Source organism: Myxine glutinosa, chromosome 9, assembly GCF_964187855.1.
Source record: "Myxine glutinosa chromosome 9, kmMyxGlut1.1, whole genome shotgun sequence".
Taxonomy (NCBI): domain Eukaryota; kingdom Metazoa; phylum Chordata; class Myxini; order Myxiniformes; family Myxinidae; genus Myxine; species Myxine glutinosa.
The window spans coordinates 50,966,075-50,982,237 of NC_136269.1; positions in this window are offsets into that span (position 1 = coordinate 50,966,075).

The following is a 16,163-nucleotide window of genomic DNA, read 5'->3' on the forward strand; positions in this document are numbered from 1 at the left end:
GGCGAACGGCTAAATCGCCATAGCTCGGTAACTACTTGTCCGATTAATTTCAAACCTTGAAAAGGCACATCCTCGGGTCCCCAGCAATATACCTGGCAAGTTTAAAGTATATCGGACCGGTAGTTGTCGAGAAACAGCGGTCACAGACAAACATACATACATACATACAAACATACAAACATACAAACATACACACAGAGATTACTGGAATTATAGATAGACTAGGGCATGCCCGTACTGTATATAAGCTAGGACGTGCCCGTACGTGGGTGCCCGTTCCTTGCCAAAAAAAAAAAAAAAAAAAAATTTGTGTAGGGGTGTGTGTGTGTAAACATCCTAGGGCGTGCCCGTACGTGGGTGCAAAAAAACATGCGTGCAAACAACAACAACAACAAAAAACTTTGAAACCACGTGGCAGTAACGACCACAGAACCCCCCCCCCCCCCCCCTCTATTTACATGAATGGTTTGGTCCATTCGCAACGACCACAGAACCTCCCCCCTCTATTTACATGAAATGGTTTGGTCCAAAGCGAACGGCTTGCGGTGTTTGGTAAAGAAATCGCCATAGCTCGGTAACTACTTGTCCGATTAATTTCAAACCTTGAAAAGGCACATCCTCGGGTCCCCAGCAATATACCTGGCAAGTTTCAAGTAAATCGGACCGGTAGTTGTCGAGAAACAGCGGTCACAGACAAACATACACACATACACACATACACACATACACACATACACACATACACACAGAGATTAATGGAATTATAGATAGATTACAAATTATGTAGAAACAATTTTTCCAAATGAACTTTTTTATTCATAACTGAAGAGATCAATCTAAACACTTATAATTGAAGGAGGTTTCATGTCAGGAATACCTGCAAAAAACATGCACAAATAAAAATTCACTGGTTGCAAAAGTTTTCAGCCCCTTTTGTCAGCACTTGGTGGAAGCACCTTTTGCAGCAATGACTGCTACCAGTCTTTTTGAGTCGGTCTCTACCAGATTTGCACAGCGAGATGGTGAAATCTTTGCCCATTCTTCAGGTGAAAATTGCTCTTGCTCTGCCAAGTTTAATGGGGATCGTTGCTAGACAACAATCTTTAAGTCTCACCATAAATGTTAAATTAGGTTCAAGTCAGGAATTTGACTGGGCCACTCAAGAACATTTATTTTCTTCTTCTTCAGCCACTCCAGTGTGGTTTCACCTTTGTGCTTCGGATTGTTGTCCTGCTGAAATGTGAATCTCCTGCCCGGTTTCAGATTCATTGCTGACTCAAACAGGTTTTCATCAAGGATTTTCTTGTACTTGTACTAAGCATTGCCCGTTGTCCCTTCTGTCCTGACAAGCTGGCCAGTCCCTGCTGATAAAAAGCAGCCCCATAACATGATGCTATATATAAAACCACCATGCTTGACAGTAAGGATGGTATTGACTGAGTGATGTGCAGTGTTAGGCATAATGCTTTGAATTTCGACAAAAATGTTCAAATTTTTGTCTGTCTGACCACAAAACGTTTCTCCACATGCCTGCAGTATCGTTAAGATCATTTTTGCAGTATCATTTAGATCAGCCTAAGAAACAGGCACATGACAGGACGCCTGGGGTTTCCAAAAGGCACATGAAAGACTGAGAGCATGACATTCTGTGGTCTATGAGACGACAATTGAACTATTTGGCCTGAATGCAAAATGCTACGTCAGGCGGAAACCAAGCACAGCGCATCACCCCTCCAACATCATCCCTACAGTGAAGCATGGTGGTGGCAGCATCATACTATGGGGATGGTTCTCATCACGAGGGACTGGGAGACTTGTACCAATAGAGGGAATATTGAATGGAGCCAAATACAGGCAAATCCTTGAGGAGAACCTGCTTCAAAGTGCAAAAGAGCTTAGACTGCGGTGAAGATTTACCTTCAAACAGGACCCCAACCATACAGCCAAAGCAACAATGGAATTGCTTCAGAACAAGAACGTCAAAGTCCTTGAGTGGCCCAGCCAAAGCCCAGACTTGAATCCCATTGAGAATCTGTGGAAAGACTTGAATATTGCTGTTCACTGGCACTCCCCACATGAGCAAATCTGCAAGTAAGAATGGATGAAACTCCCCAAATTGAGATGTAGAAAATTGATGCAGACATACCCAAGAAGACTCAAAGCTGTCATTGCTGCCAAAAGCGCTTCTATGAAGTATTGATTCAGGGGGTTGAATATTTATGTAAATTATGTTTCTGTATTTTTGTATTGAATAATTTTATAAGAATTTCTGAAAATAAATTTCCACTTTGACATTATGGGGTATTATGTGTGGACCAGTGACAAAAAATCTTAATTTCACCCATTTTAAATACAGACTATAGCACAACAAAATTTCAAAAAGCAAAGGGGTGTGAATATTTTTTGAAGGTATTGTGTGTAGATTTTAGCCCGATCATTCAATGGTGAAGAATCACTTGAAAGATTCTCAGATCCGGACCCGTATCTTTACCAAAATCTAATCGTTTCATCCTTGTCACACACCCAATCTATCCACTAAATTTCATCCAAATCCATGCACAACGTTTTGAGATATCCTGTTCACAAACAAACAGACAGGGGTGAAAACATAACCTCCATCTTCCTTCGATGGTGGAGGTGATAACCTTAATTGTTCTTGAGAAACAAACATTCATTCCAAAACAAATGTTAATTTTGCAATCACGCTTGTGTGCGTCGTGTCCATGTGTTTGTGTCCGGGCCATAAATATTTTACCATTTGAGCTTTTGTCGTGAAATTTCAAAACAAAGCTTTATTATGAGAATATGGAGAAGACAAATTAGTAATTTGGTCAAAAGGTCAACATCACAGAAAATCGTCAATTTCCATTCCAATTGACATGAAATTTTAAGAATTTGCAAATGGGGTCGCTGAATTGGTTCACCAATCAAAAGCTCGAAGTCGATTCTTTGGGGGTTTTTTTTAATCAAAAGGTCATAGGTCAGGTTCGCTTGAAACTGTCAATTTTCATCGGATTGACTTGAACTTTTAAGAATTTGCATGTTGGGTCATTGAATTGGTTGACCAATCAAAAGCTCGAAGCTGATTGTTTTTTCTTTTTTTTTTAGATCAAAATGTCAATGTTCGGAGGTCAAGGTTGCATAAAAGATCAATACGTCAGTCAACTCAATGTCTGTGACTCAATATTACCCAATTCATCGACTAACCTCTGTTTTGTCAAGGTCAAATATCAAGGTGACAAAATGATCAATTTCCATCTGATTGACTTAATTTGAGCAGGATTTGCATATTGGGTCACTTGTCTTTTTCCTTTTGAGGTCAAAAGGTCACGGTCACCTAAATTCGTCAATCTTTGTATTTTTTAACTGCTTACATAGTATTTAGCATACGGAATTTAAAGAAGTCAGGATACAACGCGGACACAGACTGGCTGTGCACTCTGAGGAACTGCTCATTTACGCATGGATGAGTTATGGATAGGAAGCTCTGTTTCGCACTCTTCGTTTCCAACTTCAATCAATCCAGGAGTAAAAGCCACACTTATTCCAATCCAAGCGCAGTGAGATATATTACTTTAACAGATGGTACCTTCTTAAGATATTGATTGTATTGTTGATTGCTATCATTGTTGTATCGTTATTCCTGTGTCGGATTTTTAATATATTATTGGTTTGTTGATAACCATTGGTGTGGTTTCCATATTGATTCCGACACGGAATTAACACATTTTTCTGCCGTGGCTCCTCCCGGGGTTCGGAGGTATACCGAGACCAGGAGGTCGGGGAGGAACACGTAACAAGAGCTACCTGTCGGTCCCGTGATGACATGCTGGGGTTCTTAGAGACTTCTTTCAGCATCTTGCGGTCTGCTCTTGGGCTGAACTTGCTGGGGCGGCCTGGCCTGAACAAGTTGGCAGTTGTTTGGAATCTTCTCCACCTGTAGATGATCTTCCAGACAGTCGAATGATTGATTTCAAATTGTTTGGAGATCTTTTTAAATCCCTTCCCAGACTCGTAGGCATCTATAACCTTCTTTCTGAAGGCCTCAGAGAGCTCTTTTGATCTCGGCATTGTGACGCTGCACACCTCAACAACAAAGAGCAAACCAAACGAAATGTCTGAGGTTTAAATAAGACAGGTTCCTCCAAGATCCTCTCTAATGATGTTCTAATCATTTGCACCTGAGCTGGTGCACCTGATTCTAATTTTAAGTATTTGAAGTAGTGCAAATGTAGGGGTGTACTTACTTTTTCCACATGCAAAATTTGCATTTATGTTTATTTAAATTATACAATGGAGTACAAAATGTAAATGTTTCATGATATTTGTTATATTATATCACCTTTATCTATCAATATTGTTGAAATGAAGATCAAATAGCTGTTTGTTGAAATATGTTGAAAAAGTCAAAACTTTACATGGGGTGTACTTACTTTTTCACGTGACTGCAGCTAAGGTGCCTAAGATGTATTACGAGCTACTCCACTTCGTAAACTGGGTTGACATGCCCAATGAAGTTTGGTCTGCAATCAATCCCACTTGAGTCAATTGAGACACAACTGCTCCTGGTATGATCAAAGGAGGTCGAGGAAAATGTTGGAGGTAGGATTGTAGAAGGTGGGACCATCACAAGGTTACGGTCTTGCCGTGGATTGTAATGCCTCCACAGTTTAATGAGCAATACTACAATAATGTAGGCTGGAATGACAACACTGGGAATCCCTGCCAGGAGTACGATGATGAAAGTCACCCATCCTGGGTACGGTGTATCTTTCGACACTGGAAAAGCGTCCTGAAAAGGCACAACAAACAAGAAAATTATTTAGCTCAAGGAAAATTGTACAGAAGTTGTATTCATGAGCATTTTTTAAAGCTAAACATTCCTTTGCACACAGTCCCATAATGCTGCGCACCAAGCTAAATATCTCATATCCTGTGTTAATTTGTCCATTTTCTACTGATGTCTTCATAATCCATGTAAAACAAGAACAAGTACAAAAAGTTTTAATTAAAACAAAAGCCGCGTCGATGTTACACAATGCCTAGATGCAGCTCTGCCTATAACGTCGATGTTATAGGCACAGGACATTTCTCTTGATTCGATTACTTGATGTTATTTTTGTGCAAAGTGAAAATATATCTCGGCAATTTCCCGTGTGTGGCGACGAATTTTTAATATATCTCGGCATTTTCCCATCTGTTATTTCAGGCGGTGTATGACTGACCATGCCGCGATTTAAAAAATATATATCTCGACAATTTCCCGTGTGTGGCGACACATGAACGAAGCTATGCTCCTCTCTCCACATTATTGTGACGACGTATAAATTAAACATTTCATCGTGACGATTGTCATCAAATGGACGAATTTTTAATATATCTCGGCATTTTCCCGTCTGTTATTTCGGGCGGTGTATGACTGACCATGCCGCGATTTAAACAAAATATATATATCTCGGCATTTTCCCGTCTCTTATTTCGGGCGGTGTATGACTGACCATGCCGCGATTTAAAAAAAATATATCTCAATGGACTTGAAGTTACAGGCCTTTGAGAATTCATTTCGTTCTATAAAGGGCAACTTTCATCGGATTTTCTTCCCGTTTTTTTTCAACCGAGTCTAAAACTATGTTAGCGACTGTGAAAAATGAAATGATAGATCGAATTTGATTTGAAATAAAACTGTGTGAGAGAGGAAGACACCACGGGCCTACAAAACAGGCCTCAAAGCTATGTGAGTTAATAAAATGGTGGATATTTGTTTATATGAAGGCTCTCCCAGAATGGGTGGAGCTTTGAGGTTTTGTCTTCTCTGCAAGAACAAGAAGAACAAGAAGAAGAAGAACAACAACAACAGCAGAGGGCACTCTATGAGCAGCGTCTGCGACGCGACTAAAAAGAGCAATCAGAGATTGCAAACCTCCGCCAGGATGTATTTTCAGTGGTATTTAAGGCTTTTGTGTTAAATCAAATATGGCGACCGAGCCACGTGACCGATGACGTCATTATGGTTTTTTTCTAAACAAATTTATTCCAAGATTATGCTCAAGAAATTGCTTCTTGATCGGCTCGGATCAGACAAGATGGGGAGAGTGGGGGTAGGACACAAACACAACATTTGAGAGCAGGGACAACGGGAGAAATGTGGGAGGGGGGGGCTTTGGGGGAGGTGGGAGAGGTATAAAACATATGAACACTGCAAGGACTTCCAGGAAAGAAGTTGGAATTTAAAAAAAAAAGGTATCTGGGGTGAATTAGCGGGGGTAGAAAAGATCAAGGTTTTGGATGGGGGAAGATAAGAGATGGTGGTGAACAGCTGTTTTAAAGACCTGAAGGGAGGAGTGGGATTGAAGGGAGTGGGGGAGTTTGTTCCAGAGGTGGGAGAAAAGGGGAATGAAAGAGTGATGGTGAGCAGAGAGCCGAGATTTTGGCAGTTTAACCATAAGAGGGTTGCAGGCAGATCTTGTGCGACCTGAAGGAATATTGGGGGGACAGAGCACAGAGAGAGCTGGGGGAGCAAGGCCGGAGAGGAGTCGGTAGAAGACAGAAAAACCACCAACCTGCCTGCGGTGAGTGAGTGACAGGCCCTCGGAGTTAATTACATCGCAGGAGATTCCAATGATTCTGAAAGCTTTGGTTTCAACAGCGTGAAGCCGAGCTGGGTGTGAGGCAGGAGCACCAGCCCAGAGGGGGAAACAGTATTCCATTGAGCTGTGGATGAAAGCCTTGTATGTGGTGAGGAGCTCAGGTGTGCCAAGGAAGGACTTCGCACGACGGAGGATGCCCAGTCGGCGACTGGCTTTGGAGGCCAGCTTGGAAATGTGGTTTTCCCAAGAAAGATCATGGCAGATAGTGAGACCCAAAAGCTAGAGCGACAGAACTTCTTGGAGAGGATTGTTGAGAAAGTAGATGGGAGGGTTTTTGAGTCGGTCCTTCCGGAGAGACATTGTAAGAGTGTGCGATTTGTCAGGATTGAAAGACATGTTCCACTTGTTTGACCAGTCTGTGATTTTTTCCAGGTCTGCAGAGAGTGAGGAGGCTGCAGACTGGGAATCTGAGGGATGAGGAATGGAGCGGCAGATAGTGGAGTTATCAGCAAAGAGATAGAGAGGATTTTCCAGAGAGTCGGAGAGATCATTGATGAAGACCAGAAATAGCACAGGGCCAAGAACACTACCTTGGGGAACTCCAGCCAGAACAGGCAGGGGAGATGAGAGAAATCCATTCAGGGCCACACGTTGCCTTCGACCAGAGAGGAAGTCCGCAAGCCATGAGTGGAGGTTTCCATGGATACCATAGGAGGAGAGTTTGGTGAGCAGAGCTGGATGGCAGACCGTATCGAAGGCACGTGATATGTCAAGTGAGACAGCTCTGATATCCTGTTTGGCATTGAGGACCTCCATCCATTTTTGAGACAGCAGAAGCAACATGTCCAGAGTAGAATGACATGGTCTGAATCCAAATTGATGATCAGAGATCAAGCCATTGGAGAAGAGCAAGGATTTGATATCCGAAGCAATGATGGATGCCATGACTTTGCTGATAATTGGAAGAAGGCTGATTGGCCTGAAATTGCAAGGATCTGTTTTTGCACCTTTTTGTGTAAAGCGGTAATGTTTGCTGATTTCCAAGATGCTGGCAGATGACCTTGAGCAAAAGAGAGGGTGAGAAGAACAGAGAGACGGTGAGATAGAGCGGCAAAGCAGCATTTTAAGACCCGTGGGCTGATGCTGTCTGGTCCAGTTGCAGAATCAGAGTCAAGGTTTGACAGAAACTTCTCCACCTTGTCAGGAGAGAAGGACACAGAGTCCAGGAGCAGTTGGGTTCGACTGGGAAAGGTGGGAACAGAGAGAGATGGGTTTGGGACACAAGATTTTGAGGCAAACACAGAGTTGAGGCATTCGGCTTTGTCACGTGCGGTGTCAGCTGTGTAGCCATTTGAGGTAAGGGAGGGGATGGAGGGGGGAACAAACACCAGAAACGGATTTGACCAGACGCCACCAGGATATGGAGGAAGGAGACAGGTTTGAGAGTTCAATCTTGAGTGTGGAGAGATAGTGCTTCCTGGCACTCCTGAGGGTAGACACACAATTGTTCTGAGCTTGGTGGAAGGAACTGAGATTGCCTTCAGTTGGATTTGCCTTACAAGAGGCAAAGGCAAGTTGTTTCAGGGCAACTGCCTCACCACAAGATTCAGTGTACCATGGATGGGAGGAAGGGTAAGACAACTGAAGACGAGATGGGATAAATCTGTGCATGAGAGAGAGAGCAGTTTTCTTTGGAAGAATTCCCAGGAAGAATTTATGTCAGAGGCAGTGGAGATGGTAGACCAGTCCAGATGATTGATGGCTGCTTGGGGAACGTGCCAGTCAGCCTGAGTGAAATGCTAGCCTCATCGGCGCTGAGGAGGCTCTCTGAGAATGGCCAGAGAGATGTCCACTTTAACCAGCACATGATCAGAAGAACCGATTGGAGCAGAAGAAGAGCAGTAGACATTTGCAGGGAAGTCATAACCAAGTCCAGAAGAGAAGATACTCCATTGACTGAGATTCGGGTCGGGAAATTGACAGATTGTGTCAGTCCCAATGAGTCGCAGAAGTCCTTTTCTGAGGTGCCATGGCTGGTGAGAGATGAACCCACACCCAGCCAGCTGGCATGATGACAGTTGAAGTCGCCACATATGAGGAAGAGAGAGTTTGGATGAGTTGATAGAAGTTGGTCCATGTTGTCCGACAGCGAAATGTAAATGGAGTCATCACTGTTTGGAGGACGGTACAGAACACATTTGAACAAAATGTGTGAGCGGAGAGGAAGCCGTAGCCAGAGGTACTCCTGGGGGTGGGGTGGAGGGAGGGCAGTTCAAGGAGAGTGAGGAAGAGAGTTTTTGATAAAGATAGCCACCCCACCACCAGGACGAGGCTCAGGTCTATCATGCCGGAGGAGGGAGTAACCAGGAAGAGATATTAAGGAATCAGAGACATCTTGAAGGAGGAAAGTTTCTGTTTAGCAGATCAAGTCTGGATTGTCAGAAGCAACCTGAATGGAGAGATCAATCAGGTTTGAGCGAAGGCCCCAGATGTTTGAGGTCCATACCGTTAATGAGGAGAGAGGGGGAGCATCAGGTGCAGGACAGGGGAGGGGAGGGGTAGGGTCAGATGAAGGATGAGAGGGGGAGGTAGGAAGAGCAGATGATAATGTGGCAGAGACTACAGAAGAGTTACAAGAAAGGGAAGGATGAGGAGGACGAAAGGTTTGATGGTGATGGGATGAGGCACAGTGAGGGGTTGTTTGAGGTGGGGCAGAGGAAGGTCGAAGGTTGGGGGAGTTGGAGGTATGAGATAGAAGGGAGACGAAGTGGGGAGGAGGCAGCTTTGAGAAGGAGGTGGGAGGAGGGAGAATTTGGGAGGGATGGTTGGGGGGTAGATTTGAAGGGGAGGGGTTGGGGGGGGGGGTTGAATGGGAGGGGCAAGGGGGGAGTTTAGGAGGGGAAAGGCAAGGGGGGAGTTTAGGAGGAGAGGGGCAAGGGGGGAGTTTGGGAGGGGAGGGGCAAGGGTGGAGATTTGGAGGGGAGGGGCAAGGGGGCAGTTTAGGAGGGGAGGGGCAAGGGGGGAGATTTGGAGGGGAGGGGCAAGGGGGAGATTTGGAGGGGAGGGGCAAGGGGGACGTTTCGAAAGTGGATGATTAATGAAAGATGAACATTTATAACAAATTGGGTTTGTTGTGATTTTCAAGTTAGCGATCCGTTTAAGAACGATGGAGAGGGGTGGAATGAATGAGAATTTAGAGCATGTCGTGAAATGAATTATAAGAGATTGAATATTTTTTTGAAATGGAATGAGTTGAAGAGGAAATTGAAAGGAGCCTTTTAAATAGGAAGAAAAACAGCATGTTGTAATAAACCACTGAATAAAACACTGCAGGGGAAAGTTTAAACATCGTTAAACAGAACCGTGAAGAACAATCTTATATTCACAAAAATACCAACGGGGAGAGGGAGCCGAGAGGGACACCACGAGTCACTTGAACAGGGCAGAAGGTGGAAGGCAAGGGGATAATGGGGGCGGGGCGGGACAGCGCACATGGACAGAGGCGCACGATGGAACAAAAGCACGCGAGGAGAAAGGGAAATAAGTTTTTTTTGTTTTTTTTGGGGGGGGGCGGGTTGGTGGGGGGGTTGCAACGTTAGACAAAGAGTAGATGTTTGGTGAAGTTTCGAGGAGAAGGGAAAATCAAAAAACCTAGCAAAACAGCGAAGGAAGGAACAACCTTCGACGGGGGAAGCCTGAGGCTGCAAGGCCTTGCTCGCGACGCGGCAAACAAACGACTAATTTATGAAAGAAAATGAATAATGACCCCAAACACACCTCCAGGCTATGTCAAAACTACCTTCGAGGAAAAGAACAAGACAGTAGGCCTCAAATCATGGATTGTCCAGCACAGTCTCCAGACTTAAACCCCATCGAGCTGGTTTGGGATGAACTGGACAGAAGGGTGAAAGCAAAGCAACCTCCAAGTGCAACACATTTGTGGGAACTTCTGCAGCAGTGTTGGGAAGAACTTCCCGAACAATATTTGATTTCCATTGTGGAAAGAATGCCACGAGTGTGTTCGGCAGTTATATCTGCAAAAGGTGGCCAATTTGCTGAGTCTAAATTTTAAATTAAATTTTGTTAAACAAAATGATTCTATGATTTCTTTTTTATCTCCAATTGTTATTTGTTCTATGCCTAATTTCAGAGTACATTGAGACATTAAACTGCGTAAATTTAAATAAAAACTGGAAAAATTGAGGTGTTCTAAAACTTTTGACCGGTCGTGTTTTTGTATATATTGTTGCGGATCTCCTCGTCGGCCTTTCCCCTTTTACCAAGAGGGGGTTAGTCCCCTTGTCTTTGACTAGCCGACGGGATCCGGAGGTATGACGTTCCTTCTGGACGGCGTTAAGTAGGGTCGTAAGCCGAATTCTTATTACCTACTAACGCCGGCCAGGAAGCAAGGAAATAACTTCTGCCCGAATCACGGATATAGATGGAAACGCCGAGCAGATAGCGATCCGCGATCCAAGCCGTTAACCAGGACTAAACCCGATTCTAAGCGGTTCCGAATCGTGCCACGTTTACCCAATGGAGAAATCACTAAAACGGTCGAATCAAGAGGAAAAGGAAGAACAATTGATTTATTAATTATTTACACAGGAAGAAGAAGTACACACAGTGCAGCCTTAATAACAGACTTCACTTAGCCCTGGACACGGGCCCGCTTCACACTCAGTCACACTCTCAGACTCACTCTCACAGGGTTTGTAGGTGGTCAGGCGATGGTCCAAGGAATGGCGTCCACAGCTCGCTCCGGTCCCCGACTCGCCCACGAAGAAGATGGTAGGACGTAGAGGGTTGAACAACCGGCGGCGTTCCTCACGTGTCGTTGACACAGAGCGGACTATTATATGGGGGAACCGGTAAGCTGGGCTGGCGGTTACTGTGCGGCTCCTGGCCACGTACATAATAGAAATACTGGCGCTTTATATGCGCTTCCAGCAAGCCCAAAGCCAAATCCTCAACGAGTTCTTGCAATCAGTCAGTATAACAGCTCCTCTCCCAACCAGTCCTCAACAATGGCGCTTTCCCACACGAAGTCCTCGAGGCCTTGCACAATCAAAGTTCCCCCAGCGAGTCCTTTCACCCATGTCAAACGTGACAGTCCTGTTGCAAAGTGCAAATTGTGCAAGTCCTCTGTAATGCGCGAATCGTGTCAGTCCTGCTAAACCGCATAAGTCCTGTGGAAGGGCTTTGCGTGCGCGATTATATAGCGCCGCCCAGCGAACCCTCTCGAATCTGCCAGCCACGTTCTGACCACGCCCCTCGCGCCATTCCACCCGAGCCCTGGTTGGTTTGTTGGCTCTTACTGGCTCCGCCCTTGACGTCTGCTTGACGTGGCCACACCCCCAGACCTCACGCTCCGCCCCCTTTTCAGGCCTTACCTCGTGGCATTTGGCTGGTTTGGGATGGGATGCACATCATTATGGGATTATGGGATTATGGGATTGGAGGCACACCGCGCCATCATGCCCATTGTGAGATGGGATGCACACCGTGCCATCATGCCCATTGTGAGATGGGATGCACGCCGTGCCATCATGCCCATTGTGAGGTGGGATGCACACCGCACAATCATGCCCATTATGGGATGGGATGCACACCGCACCATCATGCCCAATATGGGATGGGTTGCACACCGCACCATCATGACCATTATGGGATGGGATGCACACCGCACCATCATGCCCATTATGGGATGGGATGCACACCGCACCATCATGCCCATTGTGAGGTGGGATGCACATCGCACCATCATGCCCATTATGGGATGGGATGCACACCGCACCATCATGCCCATTATGGGATGGGATGCACACCGCGCCATCATGCCCATTGTGAGATGGGATGCACACCGCACAATCATGCCCATTATGGGATGGGATGCACACCGCACCATCATGCCCAATATGGGATGGGTTGCACACCGCACCATCATGACCATTATGGGATGGGATGCACACCTCACTATCATGCCCATTATGGGATGGGATGCACACCGCACCATCATGCCCATTATGGGATGGGATGCACACGGCGCCATCATGCCCATTGTGAGATGGGATGCACACCGCACCATCATGCCCATTATGGGATGGGATGCACACCGCGCCATCATGTGCATTATGGGATGGGATGCACACCGCACCATCATGCCCATTATGGGATGGGATGCACACCGCACCATCATGCCCATTATGGGATGGGATGCACACCGCACCATCATGCCCATTATGGGATTGGATGCACACCGCGCCATCATGCCCATTATGGGATGGGATGCACACCATGCCATCATGCCCATTGTGAGATGGGATGCACGCCACACCATCATGCCCATTATGGGATGGGATGCACACCGCACCATCATGACCATTATGGGATGGGATGCACACCGCACAATCATGCCCATTGTGAGATGGGATGTACACCGCACCATCATGCCCATTATGGGATGAGATGCACACCGCACCATCATGACCATTATGGGATGGAATGCACACCGCGCCATCATACCCATTGTGAGATGGGATTCACACCGCACCATCATGCCCATTATGGGATGGGATGCACAACGCACCATCATGCCCATTGTGAGATGGGATGCACACCGTGCCATCATGCCCATTATGGGATGGGATGCACACTGCGCCATCATATGAGTTTAGAAACAGCAGCAGCAGGGGTTTAGAAAGGGTAGGAATGATGGATGGAATGTTCTTGCTGAGACAGCTGGGGGAGAAGAGGTTGGAAGTGCAAGGTGAAATGGCATTGGGATTTGTGGACCTGGAGAAGGCCTATGACACTATCCTGAGAGATATGTTGATGGCGACACTGAAATGGATGGGAGTGCCAGAAGCAGAAGTGTTGCATGTACGAGGGAATGAAGGGAAGAGTTTTGGTTGGTCCTGGGATGTCTGAGGAATTCAGTGTGAACATAAGTTTGAGGCAGGGAAGCACTCTCAGCCCACTCCTGTTTATCATGGTGATGGAGCTGGTAAGCAGGAAGGTAAACATGAAAGATATTATGGGGAGGATTTTATATGCGGACGATCTGGCTGTTATCGTCGAGAGTAGGCAGTAGATGCAGGAAGTACTGGGGGAGTACATGGAAGTAGGCATTTGGGAAGCATGGCTGAAGAGAAGTATGGAGAATATGGAGGTGATGTGGGTTGGGCAGCAAAGAAAACAAATTAATATCAGGTTAGAGGGGAAGGTAAGTCAAAGGTGTGGAGGAGGGTTCAGGTGGGTGCAAATGTGTGGAGGAGAGTTGAGGGAGTAATGGTAGAAATAAATATTTCAAGGAAATTGAAAGGGAAGGTTCTGATGTCATGTGTAATGTCAGCCTACCTTTATGGTCTGGAAACATTGGTACTGATAGAGAAAACAACAGATGCAGCAGGTTTGCGAGAAAAACTGGGTCTGGAAGATTGTGGGAATGAAGAGAATGGGATAGATGGCGAATGGATGAACTGAGGGAGGAGATTGGTGTGTAGATGAACTTGACGGGGAGATTGGTGAAATGCCGGCTGAGATGGGCTGGATATTTGATGCGGATAGGGGAAGAGAGAATGGCAAAGAGAGTGGATAGGTTGAAGAAACAAGGGAGGAGTAAGAGGTAGACCGTGGTTGAGATGGGAGGATTGTGTGAAAAAGGATATCATTAAGGTGGGGGTGGTTGGAGAGTGGAGGGAGTTGGCTGAAGACAGAGAAAAGTGGAGGAGTATAATGGTCCAGGAAGGGCAGGAACTTGGTACCGTTGGAGTTCACCCCTTATAAAGGGAAGAGGAGGAGGAGGAGAAGAAGAAGAAGGTCTTTTGTGTTCATTTTCAATGCATAACCTTTTATTTCACTCTCCAACATTTCTTTTTGAACTGGATAATCTACCGAACAGCGTTTCACACTTTCATTCATTTTCTCTTCCTTGTTTCCCATTCTTTAAACTGATTTGAGACAATGGTGCGTGCTCTGGCGCAATCACTAACTTTCGGGGTTCTGGGATCTGTTTGTCTTTCTGCCAGTCTGTCAGTGTGTCTCTACCAGTCTCTTTAGTTGCACAATGGAGAGCTGCACTTTGAGAGTCGAATCACACTTCCGGGGTCACACTTTGGAGAGACACACTCGATCCTCGCCTGCTGCTCGTCGCTCTGCCATCATCGAGAAGCTGCAAGAAGCTGAATGGCGAGCCAATGAGCATGCAGCTTTGCACGGTCACGAGGTGATAAAGGCTGAGGGGTAGGGGGGAAACAGTGACAGTACGAGTCTGGTCTGAGCACAAGCAGCACCACGGAGAGAGCTGAGCACGAGTGACTGGTGGAAAGCGATCGGGCAAAAAGTTTGGTAGAGAAGTAAAGCTAGGGGACTCGGAGAACATGGAGTTGAAAAGCAGCAAGACAAGCAGACTGCGGATTTTGAGGATGACGATCCAATGATTAGATCAGAAAAGCACACATGTGAGTTGAGCTGGAGCCACAAGCCCACACATGACCTTGCTTGCCATCTCCCTACTTCCGAGAGTACCACCACCACCAACCCATTTCTGCCCATTGCAAGCATCGCATTTGGAGAAGGTCTATTTCCTTCTTGTAACCTTTATTCCTGTCTTAGTGCATGTGTGTGACTGGGTCCTAAGTTATATCACATAAGTCTCGTGGGCGTTGGGGGGTATAGCTTATTTATAGATATTTTTTAACTGAAGAGTATGTTTGCTTCTTGTTCTTCTCTCCCCTTAGTTGCTTTAATAAATGCTGTTTTTCTGCCTGGCATGGCCTAGTGTGCAGTTAGAATTGGATACGGTAATTAACAGCGTGTGTAAGACCATGACCATTATAAAATTGGCGCGAAAGCCCTTGTTCGGAGGACTAAAATATCACGGTTCATCCTGGGTTATCGCTCGGCCCTCTTCCTTTGAGTTGAGAGGATTTGTTGGACTTTCTGTACATTGGAAACTGAAGTAAAGATCTGTTTGGCTTTCCCAGTATATGGCAGCCAAGGACTATCAGTTGCTAAATTGGTGACTGTGAGTCCACCCACGGTCAACCGTAACAATATATGAGGCCAATGCAATTATTTTTGTGGAGCTTAAAGGCCAAAGACTCACCTGTGTTGAGAGGCCACATGGGCCACTGCTGCTTAAAGGGTGCTGATAGTCTCTGAGATCATCTAGGACACTAGAGGCCTTGGGCGGCCATGCAACAGCGTAGTGTAGGTAGGTCCTAGGGGGGAAAGTTGAACTTTATAAACTTGCAAAGGAAAAGAGGAAGAAGAGACCCCTCCTGGTAGCCACGTCAGAAATGTCTACCTCACCTCGAGAGCAGCCTTTCCCGCCAAGGCTGCACAATCCATCATGCCAGCCAGTTAACATCAGGCGCCCCAGGAGTTTGTGGGCGTAAAAGAAGTGGAGAGAGGAATCCGGGATGGAACGTGAGGGGAATAAGACAAGGACCATAAGGCTAGATTATTGAGTGGCAAAAATCCTGCCGGGTTGGTGCAAGGAGTGTTGGGACACGCAAACGACCCCAGTTAATTATTTCTTTTTTCTTCCCCCACTTTTTCTTCTACACCCCT